Below are 17,552 nucleotides of genomic sequence, written 5' to 3' on the forward strand. Positions count from 1 at the left end.
AAATTCGGAGCCTAAAGTAAAGATTTTACTATCTTCTTCCTTGACCCCTGAATGGCAACGCCTTTTCCGAAGCAAAATTTGAATAACGCTTGTGCAGAAAATTTGAACGTAAGAAAAGCAATCTACGACTTTCTCAGAAACCGCAGGCTGAAATTTCTTTTTGTAAGCTAACTCGGAGTATGTTTAATGAAGGGTGGCTGTTACCCCTCAAATATGTTCAAACTTTTAGCCTGGCCAAGCTTTTTTTTTTTTTGGGCCAAAAGTGTTCTCGCCCAAGATTTGAGGTGTTTGATCAAAACTTTTAGAAGAGAAAAAAAGTGTTTTGGAGGAGAAGCAGAAGCAGAAAAATATGAATTCTCTTCGGAAACACTTTTCTGAGAAGCACTTTTGAAAAAAATATACTTAGAGGCAGTTTTCAAAAGATTGACCAAGCACTAATTACTGTTCAAAAGTATTTTTTTAAATTAATTAGCTAAACACAAATCGGTTCTCATCAAAAATACTTTTTTGAAAAACACTTTAAAAAAAACACTTTTCAAAATAAACAGATTTTAGAAGTTTGGCCAAACGGGCTACTTATTAGCTCTTGATATACGTGCAGGTGACAACGTATGCAATAGTAAAAAGGAAGCAAAGAAAAAAAAAATAAGTAAAGGAAAAGTATTTGTTTAATTTACTAATTAGTATATTCCAAATTTCGCTAGCTCACTGGTCTACTACTTTCTATTGTGGAAGTGTAAAATTAGAGTTTTACCATGTCATTTTTTTTTTATTTTTTTTTATTTTGACATTAGTGGTATTCGAGCGTGCAACTGACTATTCCTTGGAATATCTTCTATTTACTATTAGCATAGGTACCAAATACGTTTTTTGTCTCTCCTAAAATTCGAAGCCTGATCTTTTTTCTTTTCCCTCCGCTTATTTTATAGGAGCTTCCTTCACCAGAAAAAAGAAATGCAGTATTTTCAAACATGAGATGGTCCTAAACACGAGCTTCTTTCCACTATACAATGTAGGCAAACGTGGAACTTTTCAAAATTAAGGACGCTACATGGCAGAATTGAATATAGTTGTCTCCCAGCCGACTTCATAAATAATTTGATTTCTTCAAATTGATTAAAATAATTTGTTTCTTCAAATTAAAATAATTTGCTTTCTTCATATTGATTTATAAGTTCTAACCGTCTAAATTCTAATCAACACGTAATCTACGCAATGCCCGGTAATGAAGTAAAAATGCTGTCTTTCTCTCATTTCCTTCTCCTTTTTCGGTTTTTTCCCTCATTTGATGTAAAAAAAAAAAACAAATGAAAACTTTTGAATTAAGATAGTATATTCTATATATATATATATGAAAATGTTTTATACGGAAAAAAAAAGGAAAACTTTTGGAGATGCCCTTTGCCAAAACTCTTTTGGCCACATTAAAAAAAGAAAATTATAAGCAAAGTTAAGAAAAACATTCTTTCGATTGATCTACTCACCTTGCATATAGGAAAAGATGTAGAGAAGAAACAGAAGAAAGATTGAAAAGAACATTTATGTTTGAACCGGATATTGGATTCAATAAAAGTAGATGGAATAAGGAATCTGAATGAAAATGCAATTTGTAACTCTGCAACATACATCTATTCATGTATATTTTCCAAAAACCTTATTTTCTCATGTATATTTTCACAAACCTTTCTTTTTCAGTAGCTTCATTACAACACAACTCACGCTTACATGCAAGAGAAACATTCCCAGTAAATTGCATTCTTTTGAATCAAAGCTAGGCAAAGCAGCCTCCCATTCCTTTCATCATGATTCATGTGCAACAAACCTGTAATATACAAAACTACAATCAAAGTTGATACCCACGAAAATAGATCGAGGAAGAAAATTTTGGATACCAAAGCAAATAATAACCATACCCGGAAACAGGAATTGAGACAATTTTTTAGCCAATGCGACTTCTTGACAGTACCCTTTTGGTTTGTGATTAAACAATAATTATCATTTTCAAAACATAATTTGCGTGGAGATGTCAAGAAAATTCTTTTGGGAAGAACTAAAGGAGACCATATGCTACTTTGCTCATAATCAAAACCAAATTCTGAAGCATCAAAGTATTTCCCCAAAAGTCTCTCTGATGTTGACTTCGAAACCAGTTGAACAAGTGCACTATCTTCATGTTCTTGGGACGACGACGAGGATGGTGATATTGAGGACAGCTTTTCAGACATGGCAATGGTGTTTTGACAGTTGATGGAAGAAAAAACTAGTGCTAAATCATAGGTAGGATTGAGAAAAGAGAGAGTATCAATCATAGACAAATTTAAATTGTATGATTGAGCTCTCTGTGTTTTAGGACATTTGTATTTCATTTTCAACTTAGACTGCAAGTTTTGGGTATTTATAGAAAGCTGCAATTTTGCGGCTTTACTTTTCACTTCATTTTTATCTGCTGATTCTAATATGGATTATGCACCCTTTCTGCGTTAAATAGTTACCCGTATCGGGTATTTACACCTCACTAAATAACTACCCTTAAGAATTAACAAATCAAAGTAAAAATATATGTCAGTAACCATGTTTAAGTATTAAAAAGTGTTTATGCAAAACATATGTTTCTCATCCATTGGCTTGGTATAAACACTCTGTGCGGTAAATTTTTACCTGCAGTTACAGTTAATGAGGTGGCTCTATTTTTAGTCTCTCATATCTTTAGTAATCATATCATACCAATTAGTATCCTGAGATTTCGCCAGGGAATTTTCCCTAACAATACGGCTCACTCTTTAAGAAATATTTAAGATCTTTTGTTAATGAAGTAAAACAGGAATTGATTTGGATTTGATTATGTTTATCAATTCATATCACGATCGAAGATATAAGTGTCGATTGTCGAGAGTAAAGTTGCGTGCTGTGTCAATTTAATGGAGGAGGATTACTCAATAATTTAGCGATTTTAGTGTAACAAATAAAAGTTGAGTCACCGATTTATTTTCATTCACTTGTTTTACCTAGATTTATTTTCACTTGTACGTTTCCCTTTGCGTTTTAAGGATAATTTGCTAATATTGGTAATATTTAGCTAATATTAATAATATTTAATGAATTGACCAATTTTTGTAATAAGCTAATTATAAATGAACAGAGGCGGTAGTTTCCTTGTTAAAAGGATAATCAAAACGTTAAACATTTTGTTGTGAAAAGTTTTGCACCAAAAAGCATGTATGAGAAAGGGAAGGAAGCTGCTTATAATAATCTAAAGCCTTTGTCTCCTTCTGCTGTGGAGAAGAGTCTTGGTACCAAAAACTAATAAAAATGAACGAAAAGGGACTTACAGGATTATAAACTTCAGCTTTATATTATTCTCTAAGGTTGTTTTCCCTTAATTTACTTTGAATTTAATGAAGTAAAGCAAAATTATCTTAGAAAACCATTGTAAAAATAGGGGTAGTTTAATCAAGGTATGCTACAAATTACACGTTCAACTTTTACAGCTAAGTAAAGCCAAGCCTTTAGCATTCTCAAGTAGAAGGAAGTCCCTTAAATCGTTCAAATTAGAGAAGAGGTGCAAGTAATTTTACTTTTCTGTTTGTATGCCTAATAAACCAAGATTGAGAGTTGGAACAAATTATACTGACCCCAAGTTTCTCCGCTGGAGAGGAAATGGCATCTGTGATCAATCCTTAGGGGTACATTACCCTGAGGAGTTGATCAAACTGCAAATCACATCCTCATAAGTCCAGTGAGTCTGAGGTAACAAAAACCGAGAAGATGCTATTCTGTTATTTTCCTCCTTACCTCGAGCAACATCAATAAGACACCGATTCAGATGCTGGCCAAATATCTTGGTAGCGAATTATTCAGTAACATGTTGACGGGCATCTTGCCCCATAGTTTCTGTCATGTGAGGATCCTGAATGAGCTTAATTAGCCATTGCTAAAGAGAACTCTTGTGGGTTAGGGTCACATATATAGGAAGCCTGTAACGCCATCCTTTACTGTCTCTACTGGACCACCACTGTTGCATGCAATAACAGGTTTATAGGCTGTCATTGCTTCCAACGGAACAATACCAAAATGCTCATCCTAGTTTCAAAGAATGAAAAATTTAGAGAGAATTTAAACCAATAATAATAACCAGAGAACAATACCAAGAAAAGAACATGTTTGGAATTATTCATTTAAGAGGCTTCAAATTCAGGCGCATCTTTAATTTGGTGTATAAAGAACACATAGGGATCGGGCAAGGAGTGCATTTCTTTCAGTAGTAACGAATATGAATCGATGAGAAACACCTTTTCTTTCAGACAACCTTTTCGATTCATCCAGCTACTCCACGTTCTCTCTAAGGCGATTATCAAAGCCGCCTAAAATAAAAAAGCAGCAGTATTCCTATTACCTTTGTTGGTATTATTTAAACTTGACAATGCAAAGTTAAAAATTTCTTTATGGTCCCTTTTTCTTTTTTACTTGGCAGACACCTTGAGTGTGCGGGGCACACCATTAATCATGGCTGATAATGGTCTGAGTTGTATGCACGTTTTTAATATTGTCCTATCAGTTGGGGGTGTCAACTGAAATAGGATGGGGCTGACTGCACTATAAATATGTGTGCCAGCAGCTCCTGAAAAATGCCAAGTACCTGGAGAGGGAAAACGGGCAGGATGTAGGCATAGGGTTGTCTATGTCAAGACTTGAGCATGGAAAATTATGTTTCATTGCCTTGTCGAAATATGAGGGTCGGGAAGGATCTTCTTTAGCTTAGGAAGGTGTTCCTAAGTGTGCTTTCAAGAGTTGAAAACAAAAGACAAAGTGTTCCTTGTTGGTTGTAAAAAGTCATTTCCTTCTCTTTATATTGAATTATTTTTTGTTGTGCTTGTATAGAGCTAGTAAAAGGGAGTGGTCTCGCGCACATGAAAAATTGGTCCTGAAGGCAAAACGGGTCGATTTGTCCCCCTCCCCCCCCTCCCCCTCCATACGCAAGATATACATGAGGCCTCAATCCAAATCTGATTTTGTTAAAATTTATTTCTTCATTTTTCTAGCTTACCTTCTTTTGAATTGAATTTTGTAACGGTTGTAAAAGTTATAATTTAGTTTGGTGTAACTGCTACTTGAATTCTTGTAACTCCTAGTTGAATTCTGTAACAGTTCTTTTATTTTCATAACCCCCAAATAAATTCTCCTCTTGTGTCAGTTCTATCATCTTATCTATATTAGGATTTGTGAAGTTTTCATACACAGAAAACTTAGAAATTTGAGTAACATTCCGCAAAGCCATCTAGATAAGGTGTAAGGACCTATTTCTAATGCAACAAAGCTATTTAGAAACTCCATAAATAATTATGCTAATATCTTAGAAATTGATTTTCATAAACATTCTATACCTTTTCCGACTTCTTTAACTTCATCAGTGGAACAACAACAGAGACTTGATCTGCTAGAACTACATCAAATGAAGGCCACAAGCATAACATGCAGAGAGCAACAAACGTGCACCGTAAATATGCACATACTGCATGCAAATGATAGAAGATATGTCGGGGTAGGAAAGCACCATATACTGTAACAGAGAAGACACCTGCAAAGCACGTAGCATATCAACGACATCAGTCTCCTCAAAACATCGATTTTTATCATGGTGAGCAGTGAAAATACTAACTTGGTGACCCAAAGAAGAAAGTTCCACAGCGGCATCAACAATTAGCCTTTCAGCTCCACCTAAATATCACATATGCAGGAGTCAATGAGTATAAAAACTGAGGACTAGATACACTCAAAATAATATGAGCTTGCCGTGATGCCATAAGTCTACACAATCGTCTCTGAAGAATATCACAGATACAACGTGAAAATAACTTCAGTATGCTTGTTATTGTACAAGGGGCACTCAAATGTGCAGTTGATTTGTGTCTAGACTGAAATCAAGAAAAGTAGACAAAACAAAAGAAAGAAAAGTCAAAAAGAGATGAACTTATGATGTATGCACTTACATCGGTATTTGTCGAGGCCCGCTTTCGCGAGAAAACGGGGCACGACGTGTGACAACTCTTTTGGATGGAAGATAGGGTGTTAAAAGAAGAAGAGTCATCACCTAACGATTTTTGGGGTGCGTTAGGGCACCTATTACGCAGATAACTCTGTTTTGACTAGTCAACGTCACCAAAGATCAGATAAGGGCTCAAATTACCTCAAAGAGAAGGTTTTAGGCACTCTTCGAGGTCCACAACTGTGGGTCCCGACCGAACTTAAAACTATGTGGATTATAATTAGACGAGATAAACAAAGGGATTAAGGGTCAAAGAAATTTATTATAGCACAATAAGGATTACAAGAATATAACTATCAGGTCTATATTAGATGACTAAATGTATAAAGAGAAAAACAAAAAAAAGGGAGGGGAGGGATTCCTAAGTTTTTTAGCCTAAAGGATCACCCTGTGCAACATAAATAATACTTCACAACTCCCTTGAGGTAGGGAATTACTCATATCATCCAGCGGGCTCAGACTATCATCTCCTGCTACCCGATTACTATGTTTAAGTTGTTTACCTAAAGCGCTCTAATTCAATTCTAAGTGTGCCCTATACGTGCACTACCCGTCCCATACCTATAGTCCAGGAGGTATTGGACCTCTAATTGGATAGTTCTAGACCTTACTTAGGTTGCTCAAAAATGTCAAAACTAGGCGACATATAAAACACATAGAACTTCATGTAAAAGCAGTTAAGGGCTCAAGTTAGCCTCCACACTTAGACAATAAATGCACGCAAAACAGGTTTTCGCATTGAGCATTAGGCAATTTCAGAACTTTGAGACAAATTAAAGCCATTAAGCCCTGTAGGCATGGTTTCTACGTGATTCCGGATTCCAGCAACAATGATTACTCTTAGTGAAGAGGCAGTGTTGGTTTTGTAGATACCAGTTTTAGAAAAGTCACATTGTCCTATAGGCATAATTTCTAATAATTGCATTGTTAAACAATGAAAAGAGTTCTGGGAACCCAACCTTGACAAGTTGATCTCATAAACAAGATTAAGCAAGTGACAATATCCTATAGGCAGGATCTCTAGCAATTGACATCGAACCTGATCTTATAATACCTTATCCCTATGAGCATTTTATCTAGGCGGAGCAATATGATAATGATAACAGTACCTAATAGGTTAATTAAGGTCCTATAGACATGATATCTAAGCGAGGATAAGTAAAATATAAGCTAGTATAGTCCTATAGGCATGGTATCTAATGAATATGTTGTAGTTAAACGAACTGAAAGAAAGTTTATTGGCACTTGCTTCCTATAGGCCTGATGTCTAGTAACACGTAGCAGTAGACATAGAAATAAATGAAGCATTTGAACTCATGCTTTGATGGTAGACGAGTAGTGTGTGTGTGTGATTCTCCTAATGACATGATTTCTAACAGTTCACATAGAAATTGAAAAGCATATATAGCAGGTTGGATAACAAGTAAATCATATGAATCCTATAAGCATGCTTGCTACCCTTTCATGCAAATATTAAGTATACCCGTTTTCCCTATTTTTACTAACACCCCCAATTGTTCATTACAAAGTTATTACAGGCCCAGTAATAAATATAGTTACAAGGGATTATACAAACAATAACAGCGGACCCATAACAGACCCAAAAGAAATACCCAACATTACTCGGGCCTTCAACAAAACTCTTTCTTCACCAATTTAGTGCACCCAGATTAACAGGGAACTATATCCATCACCACAACCCAGAAATCACAGAGGAATGCAAGCCAAAACAAGACAGCCACAGATTGACCACATGACCAAACATCGAGTTACCCAGAAATCATTTAAACAAAACAGCTTGCATATTCAATAGATAGAATGAGGGAAGAACTGAGTGTCAGAGATAACTCAGGTATTAGAAGTGAAGAGAGTGGACAAAAGACCCCAAATCCTAGTGTGTCAGAGTTCACAAGGATCTCAAATGGACCCCGAGCAGTGCTCACACTAGGGATGTCAATACTAAGAGTCTTGGTGGCCTTGGCTTTCAGCCGACCAAGAATGATAGGTTCATAATAGCATTGGTAACAAATGAGAGTGAGTGGATAATGGTTAAGGGACAGAAGATGAGGAAATACACTTATAGTTTAAAAGTATACATAGCAAAGTTGAGAACACAGAATAGCTAATCAATAAGGTCAACAAGACTTAGAAACGGGTTCAACACTTAGAAAAAATAACACATTGGCATAAACGTATTGAAAGAGTTAGGGGAGAAACGGGTTTGCAAGATTAACAAGATTATCATACAAAGGTGCATAATACCAAACAAGTTTAAGTAGGGCACTAACTTAAAAGGTTTAAAGCTTAAAGATCTAAATTATGCTAAGTGTCCATCCCAATATCAAAAGAAAGGCATGTTAACTCACATCATGAAACAAAATAGTATCAAACATGGTAGGGAAACACAGATTATGACAACTACCCTAAAGTCTCAAGTAATCACTAAAGGGATATGGAATCAAGTGAGCCAAAGACATGTTGAGAGGCATATTAACAGGGGAGCAAGTCATAGTTAATAGTGAAGGTCTTAACACAGGTTATAACATATTACAGATGTGAGGCATTCATTACAGGGATTCAAAACAAAGTAGGAAAGCATATTCAAGCCCAACAACAAATGTGAATATTCAGGTACCAATACATTATCTAAACTAACTTAAGAGGGTCCAAATTATCCAAATTAGGCATAAACAAATAACATATCTCAGAACTGGCTGCTTTAGGTAAAAATAAATACTAAAGAGGTTCAAAACAAGTGTAAAACTAACAAGGTTACACACAGAAGTAGCTCAGAACCCATTAGCTAAACGAACTTAAGAGAGTCAAAATTATTCAAATCAGGCATAAACATGTCTCAGAACTGGCAGCATTAGGTCAACTCAAGTGTTAGGAAAGTTTAGATTACAAAACATGCTCAAATGCTAACATATTAAGTCATGAAGTTCAGAGGCATGAATATGCAGGGCATAAACACAAAAGAATGAAATCGTAAAGCCAAGAGACTTACCAGTTAAACAAACAACAAGAAAGAACAAATTCCACAATATTCTGAATATCAACAGAGAGCAATAACCCAGAATCTTAGTACTCCAAAGTTCCCAAGAGCTTCAAATGAACCCCGAGCAGTGCTCGCACCAACAAAGGTTGAAGAATCGAATTCCGGTGGCCTTGGCTTTCAGCCGGCCAAGAACCGAAGTATAGAATAGAGAATGAAAGAACAATAGAGTAATATCCTCAATTTTAGTGGATCTCCAATTAAAGGTCCCCCTCAAAAGGGAATGGGGAGGGATTTATTTAGTAGTTAAATATTAACACATAAAATAAGAAAATACACTAAATTAAACACAAAATAAGGAAAATATGGCATGCAAAATCAATTAGAATCAGTTCTAGGGCAAATCCAGGAAACCTTAGTTTAGACGAGGAACAAAAATGGCAAAAATCTCACTGAATCGAAGCCAGGGGTCTGATAGTTAGTGTATCAGGCAAGAAACATGAAGATGATTCAGAATCGGAATCAAACGAACACAACGACCAGCTTCCATAAATAATCAAGTAACCAGTACTTATAGTGTTCAAAAGATGGTAAGTAACTCCGCGTATGCAAGAAAGGAAAGGAATCATGGATGATTTCCATGTAATGTCGGATTGGGGCTGAGATTTGAGTGAGGACGGCTAGGGTTTAGGTTTGAGAGATCAGAGCGTGTGAGGATAAAGAGGCAGCGGAGTGGGGATTTGTCTCTAGGGTTTGGGGGTATTGGGGATATAAGGAAATGGTAGGTTAATTATGGGTCGTTGATCACTTAAGATAAACGACCAAGATCGAACAGGGAAGCGGGGCGGGTTATTAAGCGGGTCACGACCGGGTTGGTTACAAGGGTTGCCTGGTTTGGGCTTAGGGTCTATTGGGCTAAGGTGCTGGGCCATTTTGGTCCGAAAATTAGTTTAAATCTGGGCTACTATTTAAATATATAAAATTTATTAACATTAATTTATAAAAATGATTAATAAATAAAAAAAAATTTATTTATGCACTAAAATAATTAAAAATAATGATTTAGCGTTATAAAAATATAAAATGCTATTTTGAAACAAATAACATAAATAAAAAGTAACTATGGATGAGTATAGGCTATTACTGCAAAATTGTGTAAATAGCTTAAAAATGCTAATGTAATTATATAAAATGAAGTAAAAATATTTGAAACATGTATTATAGGTGCAAATAATAATTTTAAGTAACTAATTCATCATAAAATAATTTGAAGGAGTAATTAATAATTATAATTTAAGTACATGAAAATCAATTTAAAAGCTCTAAAAATTATGAAAAATTATAGAAAATGCTCGTATAGATTTGTAAGCTAAATAATGATGCAAAATAATATTTTGAAGGTATATATACTATTTAAAAAAATATGAGGGCAAAAATTGGGTATCAATAGTATTATTATGATGTATGCGCTTACATCGCGGCATTCCATTCAATGCCTATAAAAGGGGTATGCATTTTCATTTGTATATCATCCCTCAACTTCTTCTTTCTCTCTTCAATTAATAAAGAGCTATTCTTTGTGTGGCCGTGGAGTAGGCAAAAATTGTCCAACCACGTAAATCTTCTCTTGTCTTTTTTCTTTCAAATATTTTTCCCTTCTATTAGCCTGACACGTTTTCCAACAACTGGTATCAGAACTCAGATAGTGTAATTTTGGTAGAAAAGTACGGTATTGGTGCAGGTACTATTCACAAGAATAGTGTGACACTATTGATCATCGTTACTATTCACATAATTTTATTTTTTTTGTGAAAAATAGCATCGAAAGAAGGGAAGATTAAGATTGACAAGTTCAATGGCTAAGATTTTGGATTCTGAAAAATGCAAATAGAGGATTATTTGTACTAGAAAAAATTATACTTACCTCTGACCGAGGTAAAACTAGAGAATATCGCCAAAGCAGATTGGGATCTATTAGATCGCCAAGCTCTTGGTGTGATTCGTTTGACGCTAACACGAAATGTGGCATTTAACATTATTAATGAGAAGACCACTGCAGTCCTGATGAAGGCGTTATCAAATATGTACGAGAAGCCATCTGCTTCAAATAAAGTCTATTTGATGCGTCGATTATTCAACTTAAAGATCACAGAAGGTGGATCTGTTACGGAACATATCAATAAGTTTAATGTAATATTAACTCAGTTGAGTTATATTAATATAGCATTCGATGACGAAGTCAGGGCGTTGATTCTACTATCATCTGTACCGGAGAGTTGGTCTGCAACACTAACTGCAGTTAGCAGTTCATCGGAAAGTACCAAATTCAAATTGGATGATATTAGAGACCTAGTTATAAGCGAAGATATTCCTTTTTCCGGGATTGGTTTGCGATTTGATTCCTTTTGAGGCATTGTGATGGTGCATTTTTGAATGGCAATCAAAGTAAGAAGAGAGAGAAAGCCAGTCGAAGATGAAGTTTTCCGGCACCTTAGACCGGTGAAGATGGGGTTTTAGCCATTAAATTCCAAAATTTGACCGTACAAATGTTTTAAGCATTTCTCTAGATGCTTTTGTGATTTAAAATCTATATTTTTAGTTGATGCATTAGGTCTAATGCAATTAGAGAAAACACAGATGCATCAAGCTCAAGGGTCCAAACGTGCGAATATTTAGATGCATTGTTTTTTTAAGATGCATCCGGACCAATTTTGTGACATTATCACCAAGCCATTTTGTTTTCAGAAATCTTCAACCACCGCACATTGGAGTATTGACACGTTTTAGGAGCTTTGAGCTTGATGCATCTAAACTTTCTCTATATGCATCGAGACCCAATGCATGACCATCTACAAATTATTTTCAAATCACAAATGCATCTAGCGAAATGTCTAATACATATGTAGTGCCAAATTTTAGTCACTTTCATTGAACTATAAATAAAGAAAAGGGACCACTCTTGAAATTTAATGGCAAGAAACCCTTCTACACTGGTTTTTGTTGCCGGAAAATCACAGTTGGCCTGTTTTTGCTCTCTTCTCTCTTCTCTTATCATTAAAAACCCGTAATGCCTCTTATGAAAATTAATAAATGAAGGATCTTCTATGGGAAATTGGTTCAAAAGAACTCAATTTGCAAAACAATTCCTAAAAAGGAATCCATTTCAAAGTAGAGAATGTTAGTGGGACAAGTTCATAGTTCAGGTTATTAGAGTTTACAAATGGGAGGATTTGCAAACCCACCTGGTGATTATTGCCTTGAACTAATGTCAGAATTTCACCAAAATCTAAACCTAGCAACAAATACTTTTATTGTGGGAGTCCATCTTGTTTATTTCTCTCCTCAAGCTATCAATGGTCTTCAATCTCTTACAGAGGTTGATGACGAAGAGACAAGATTTTTTCTTGACAATCAAAATTGGGAGATGGTTGAGGCAGAATTGCGCCCAAGAGGAGCAAATTCAACATATAATCACTACAAGAAATATGTGATACGACGACATTATATAAATGTCGCTATAAGCCACATAAATGTCATAAAATTACTTACCGACATTTATTTTACATTTATATTAAATGTCGTAAAATTTCAATGTCGTTATTTTTGCGACATTTAAATAAATGTCGGTAAATAACTAACGACATTTATTTATGGCGCCTATCAAATGTCAATAATTTGAGCTCTTGACTTATCTTGTTTGCGACATATATAGAAATATCATAAATTTTTGAGATATTATTTGAATATTGAAATCATTATTGATATATATGGTAAAGATTAGAAATCGAGAAATTATCATAAATGCCAAAAATTAGTCCCTTTTTGTTTTGCTATGTATTATAGAAAGTAATCTATCAACTGTGATTGACTTTACAATAACATAAATATTTTTATTCATTGCAAAACTTTCAAGATTCATACACTACATACAATTCAAATAATCATAACATTGACCCAAAAAATATTATAATGATAATGTTCCCTTGAGATTTACAAAAACGCCAATGCACTTCAAAGCTTCGTTATCCATGTGTCTTTCTGACTCCATGCCTTTACCAAGTCAAAATTCCCTCATATTAGTTGATCTCACAACCTTCCAAAATACGTGTAACCAAGATCTGAAATTGAAAAGAAAACAAAAAAAGGCTATCACCAACTGATTAAGGAAAAGGGCAAGTAGCAAAACAACATTAAGGCCATTTTACCTCATATGTAGTAACTGTACCCATGTTTGCAAGAAATTCACCTATACAAAGTAAATTGAAATAAACAATAAAGACAAAAAATCAATGCTTTTGATCTGAATATCACAAATCTCATTTATCTCGAAAAAGAAAAGGCCAATCTTATAAAAAACGAGTTAGAGTTGATGAACCAGATCATAAATCGCCTCTCCGACAACAGGTATGGCGGAAATTTCAGTTCCCGTTTAGCGGCAATTCTAGGTTTTGCAACGAAACAAAGATTATAAAAGGAAATCTCCAGCCTATAGATTGCAAATCTAGGGCTATGAACATAACAACGAAAAGCTGCCAGAAACAAGACATAGAAGATTGAGATATATAAATCTAAAATTAAGGAAAATCTTATCCGCCTATTGGGATCAAAACTAACGAAAGAAGTCGAGATAAACTGATAATGGAGATTTTGGAGCTAGGTTGTGGCCTACGACTTGAAGAGTTCTTAAGGAAATAGAGTTTGAATATTTTTAACTTTCTTTTGGAATTTTATAAAAAGAAAGTCCAAGTAAGACTAATCGTCTCCCGAAATTATTTTTTCTTTATTGGAAAAATAATATTTTTTGACATTTATTACAAATATTGCTAACTAAATGTAGTTGTATTTCTAATAATGTGACATTTGAATAAAATGTCAAAATGTTTGCTGACATTTTTCCTAAACGTCGGTATTTTTGTGATATTTTTCTAACAAATATCAATAAATTAACTATTCACCGACATTTATTATAAAGTGTCATCAAATAAATGTCGTCGTATCTCATATTTCCTGCGGTGAATGCTGAAAGACAGAAATAAACTCCTTCATAGAAACATAGGCTATCGCGCCAGACCACTCATAGCTTTCGTTGGCAGTAAATTGCTCTCAAACTCAAAATCTTCTGAAATCTACACACCAAGGATATCATTTCTCTATGTTATCTACACGAAAATGTTTTTGTATGTTGGTAGGTGCATAAATACCCACATGGTTCATTGCCAAAATGATCCTACTGCAAGAAGTTTTTGGTATGCTAATACTATAACTCTGCTTTGCAAAACGGAAGGTATTCGTCCTAACTTAAAAAGGGTGATCTACAGATATTCCAAAATCATAAACAAATCTTTTGAAAAAAGATGGAGAAGATAGAAGGAGTAAGAGGAAAAGAGCCACTGCTAGAGGATAGAACAAGCCAACTGGGAGGAACCGTCAAATGTCAGACTGGCCAATTAGCCGAACAACTTGATAACATGGAGCAAAGTTTTGGGCGATTCGAAGAAAGAATTGATCAAAAATGTTGGAAAGGAAGGTGGAGCATGCACAGATACAAGACACCATCCACATAACCTCAAGGATTGTTATTTATTAATTAGTTCCAAGTGAGAAAAGTGTAATTGTATTAGCATTAAGCATTCTTCTTTAACGACAAGTACAAAAATAGTAAAATTAGATTATATTATAATAATATTAAGTGAATTCAATGACCCTTAACACTTTTTAAGTCTTCCAAAAGTTGTTTCTTATGTTTAAGTAACTTACAGATGTTAAACTCTATTCAACTTTCATCAATTTGCTTATCTAGAATAATAATTCAAACAAGAAATATGTACGTAGCCTAAGTAGTTGATCTTTGTGGGAATATATCTTAAACAATACTATAAATTGACAGACTACGAACTTTATTTTCTATCATCAACAACTTTAATAATTGCCACCCATGCTAAAATGATAACCTTGCTATATAACTCAATTAAAATTCCTGTCCCCAAGCAGAAAATACGATCTCCTCCATTCACAAGTCTATGACAATCAAAACAAATGGGCACCCGATTCCAGCTTTCTTAAACTACTTCACATTATACACAAAATAACTCTTTCAGCAGGTCCACTAACTCCAATCATTTTGTAGATAATACCAATCAGCCACTTATTACAAATGTTCTTTCCCTGAGATATTCAAGAATGGAAGTTACAAGATTAACTGGTTTTCATGTTCTCCTATAAAAACTTTTGATGAATGAAGGAAATAATTAAACGAAACGAAATTTAAAACAGATAAACATAGGGATTTAAGTTACCTATTCCGATATCGGGATGAATTATCACGATATTCATCTTCGAGCTCCCTCGCTTCGCCATTGCTGGTTCTCCCAAAATATGTCGCATGAAAGAGCGGAGATACAAGAGCTTTGCAGGGTGAAATTAAAAAATAGCCAGATTTACAAGTTGTAATTGAAAAATAGTCTCAGTTTCAAAAGTAATCGAAATTTAGCCATTTTTCATATAAAGATAAATCTGAACGAAAACACTTTTCAAAATCCGAAAAATATTTCACCATAATATATTGGTTCCAGTATAATATACTAGACTTCCAGCATAATATACTGGAGTTCCAGCATAATATACTGGTCCAGCATAATATGCTGGAAGTTCATACACATGTGCTATTTTCACAGCGTTGCAATGGTTTTTGGGCTTACAACCTGTCATGGACCCGAAGAATCCGGCCCATCTTTCTGCCCTTAAACTGGGGGCTTTTGCATCTATACCCAGTTTTGGGATCAAAATTGAATATATACCCACTTTGCAAAATAATTTTCAAGCGTACTCACTTTACGATTAACTTCAGACTTATCCGGTCTGAAGTTAAAAAAAATTAGTCTGAAGTGAAAAAATTACACTTCAGATGCACTTAAGGCCAAATAGGTCTAAAGTGCAACCAATAGTTTCATGCACTTAAGGGCAATAAGTCTGAATTGAAAAATTGCACTTCAGATGCACTTAAGGCCAAATAGGTCTGAAGTGTAACCAATGGTTTCATGTACTTAAGGCTAATAAGTGTGAAGTAAAAAAATTGCATTTCAGATGCACTTAAGGCCAAAATGTCTGAAGTGCAAAAAACGTTTCCTACACCTATGGCCAATAAGCCTGAAGTGAAAAATTGCACTTCAGATGCACTTAAAGCCAAAAGGTGTGAAGTGCAACCAATATTTTCATATACTTAAGGCTAAATACGCCTGAAGTGCAAATTGCCCAGAATTAGAAATTTGTTCTTCGAATTTTATCAATCCAATATACGATTTAATACCTAAATATATTCCAAATGAGCTCAAATTTGAAACATAACCTCCAAATATCATCAAGAACAAACCTCAATCATCAATTTGTCAAAACAACAATAAATCTAACGAACTCATTTTGCAATTAAGAAAAAGAAGAAGAAGAAACCCAAACAATATTAAAAAATAAAGCGTCACAACAACTCAATACTGTAAAATATCATAAATTACCTTAAAATATATTTACAAATACCATATAAAATTACTGTCACCCGAAGAAGAAGAAGAAGAAAGAGAAGAAAAAAGGCTGAAATTGTTTAAAAAGTGGTAAAAGTTAAAAAAAAATAAAAATAAAAATAAAAAGTGGGTTCAAGACTGTGCAATTTTTGCCTTAAACTTATCGCTTTTCAATAGTTATTTCAAATGTGTATTGCACTTGATATTCAACAAAAAGAACTTATTCAATACTCCATGTAGATATAATATTATCAGTAACGATAGTCGGTATTCGTAACCTTCTTATACAATATTCAAATATATTTATGAAATTCATAGCAATAATTCATTATTCAGGATAGAAAATAAAACAAGCCTAGCCAACTTCAATTTGAGAGTCGTCTTTCGAGAGGTCATCTGATTGCTATATGTTTCGTTGATATACCAGATGTACATATTTAAGGTTTTCATACGTGTACTTCTGTAATTTTGATTTGATACCATCTAATTAGCTTTTTAGGCGTTAACAGCCCAATTTAGCAATTAGTGCTATTTAACGAGTGGAAATTACTTGAGAAAAAGTGTACTCAGGTCTGTTGTATAGTTATGATTCTGTATACACCGGATTTAGCATGTGACTTACCGATTTCTTGTCTTATGGAGCTACCTTACCTTGGGAAGGTATAAAGTATACTCGAGAATACATAGTTTGTATTTTTGTAATTATACTGTGGATATTATACCAAGTTATCTTATAATATAGCTTCTTTATACAAATAATTTTGGCAGCAACGTCACTAGCTACAGCGTCAGCAGGTGTAACGATCCAAAATCCAACTAGTCGTGATGTTACTTAACTCAAACCGTCAGGTAAGCCAGTTAACAACTATCTAATCTCAATGAAATTTAATAAGACAATCAAGTGAAATAAAATATCTAAATCTTATTCATTCCCCAAGTACTGATAGTACAAATCATGAGCTTCTAAGATTAGAATTTACAAAGCTGGTATGAAATAAAT

General features: G+C 34.3%; 1 long non-coding RNA gene and 1 pseudogene across 1 annotated transcript; both read right to left on the bottom strand.

The window, feature by feature from the left end:
- Window positions 1-1,646: 1,646 nt before the first annotated feature.
- On the bottom strand, window positions 1,647-11,074 carry LOC104110814 (uncharacterized; annotated as a pseudogene).
- Window positions 11,075-12,902: 1,828 nt separating this feature from the next.
- LOC138891451 (uncharacterized) lies at window positions 12,903-15,555 on the bottom strand. The gene is made up of 3 exons (XR_011409636.1): window positions 15,335-15,555; window positions 13,244-13,284; window positions 12,903-13,156 (listed from the first exon to the last, which is right to left on the bottom strand). It is a non-coding gene; the product is annotated as an uncharacterized lncRNA (long non-coding RNA).
- Between the last annotated feature and the right edge of the window lie 1,997 nt (window positions 15,556-17,552).

The sequence above is a fragment of the Nicotiana tomentosiformis genome, chromosome 7 (assembly GCF_000390325.3).
Source record: "Nicotiana tomentosiformis chromosome 7, ASM39032v3, whole genome shotgun sequence".
NCBI classification, from domain to species: Eukaryota; Viridiplantae; Streptophyta; class Magnoliopsida; order Solanales; family Solanaceae; genus Nicotiana; species Nicotiana tomentosiformis.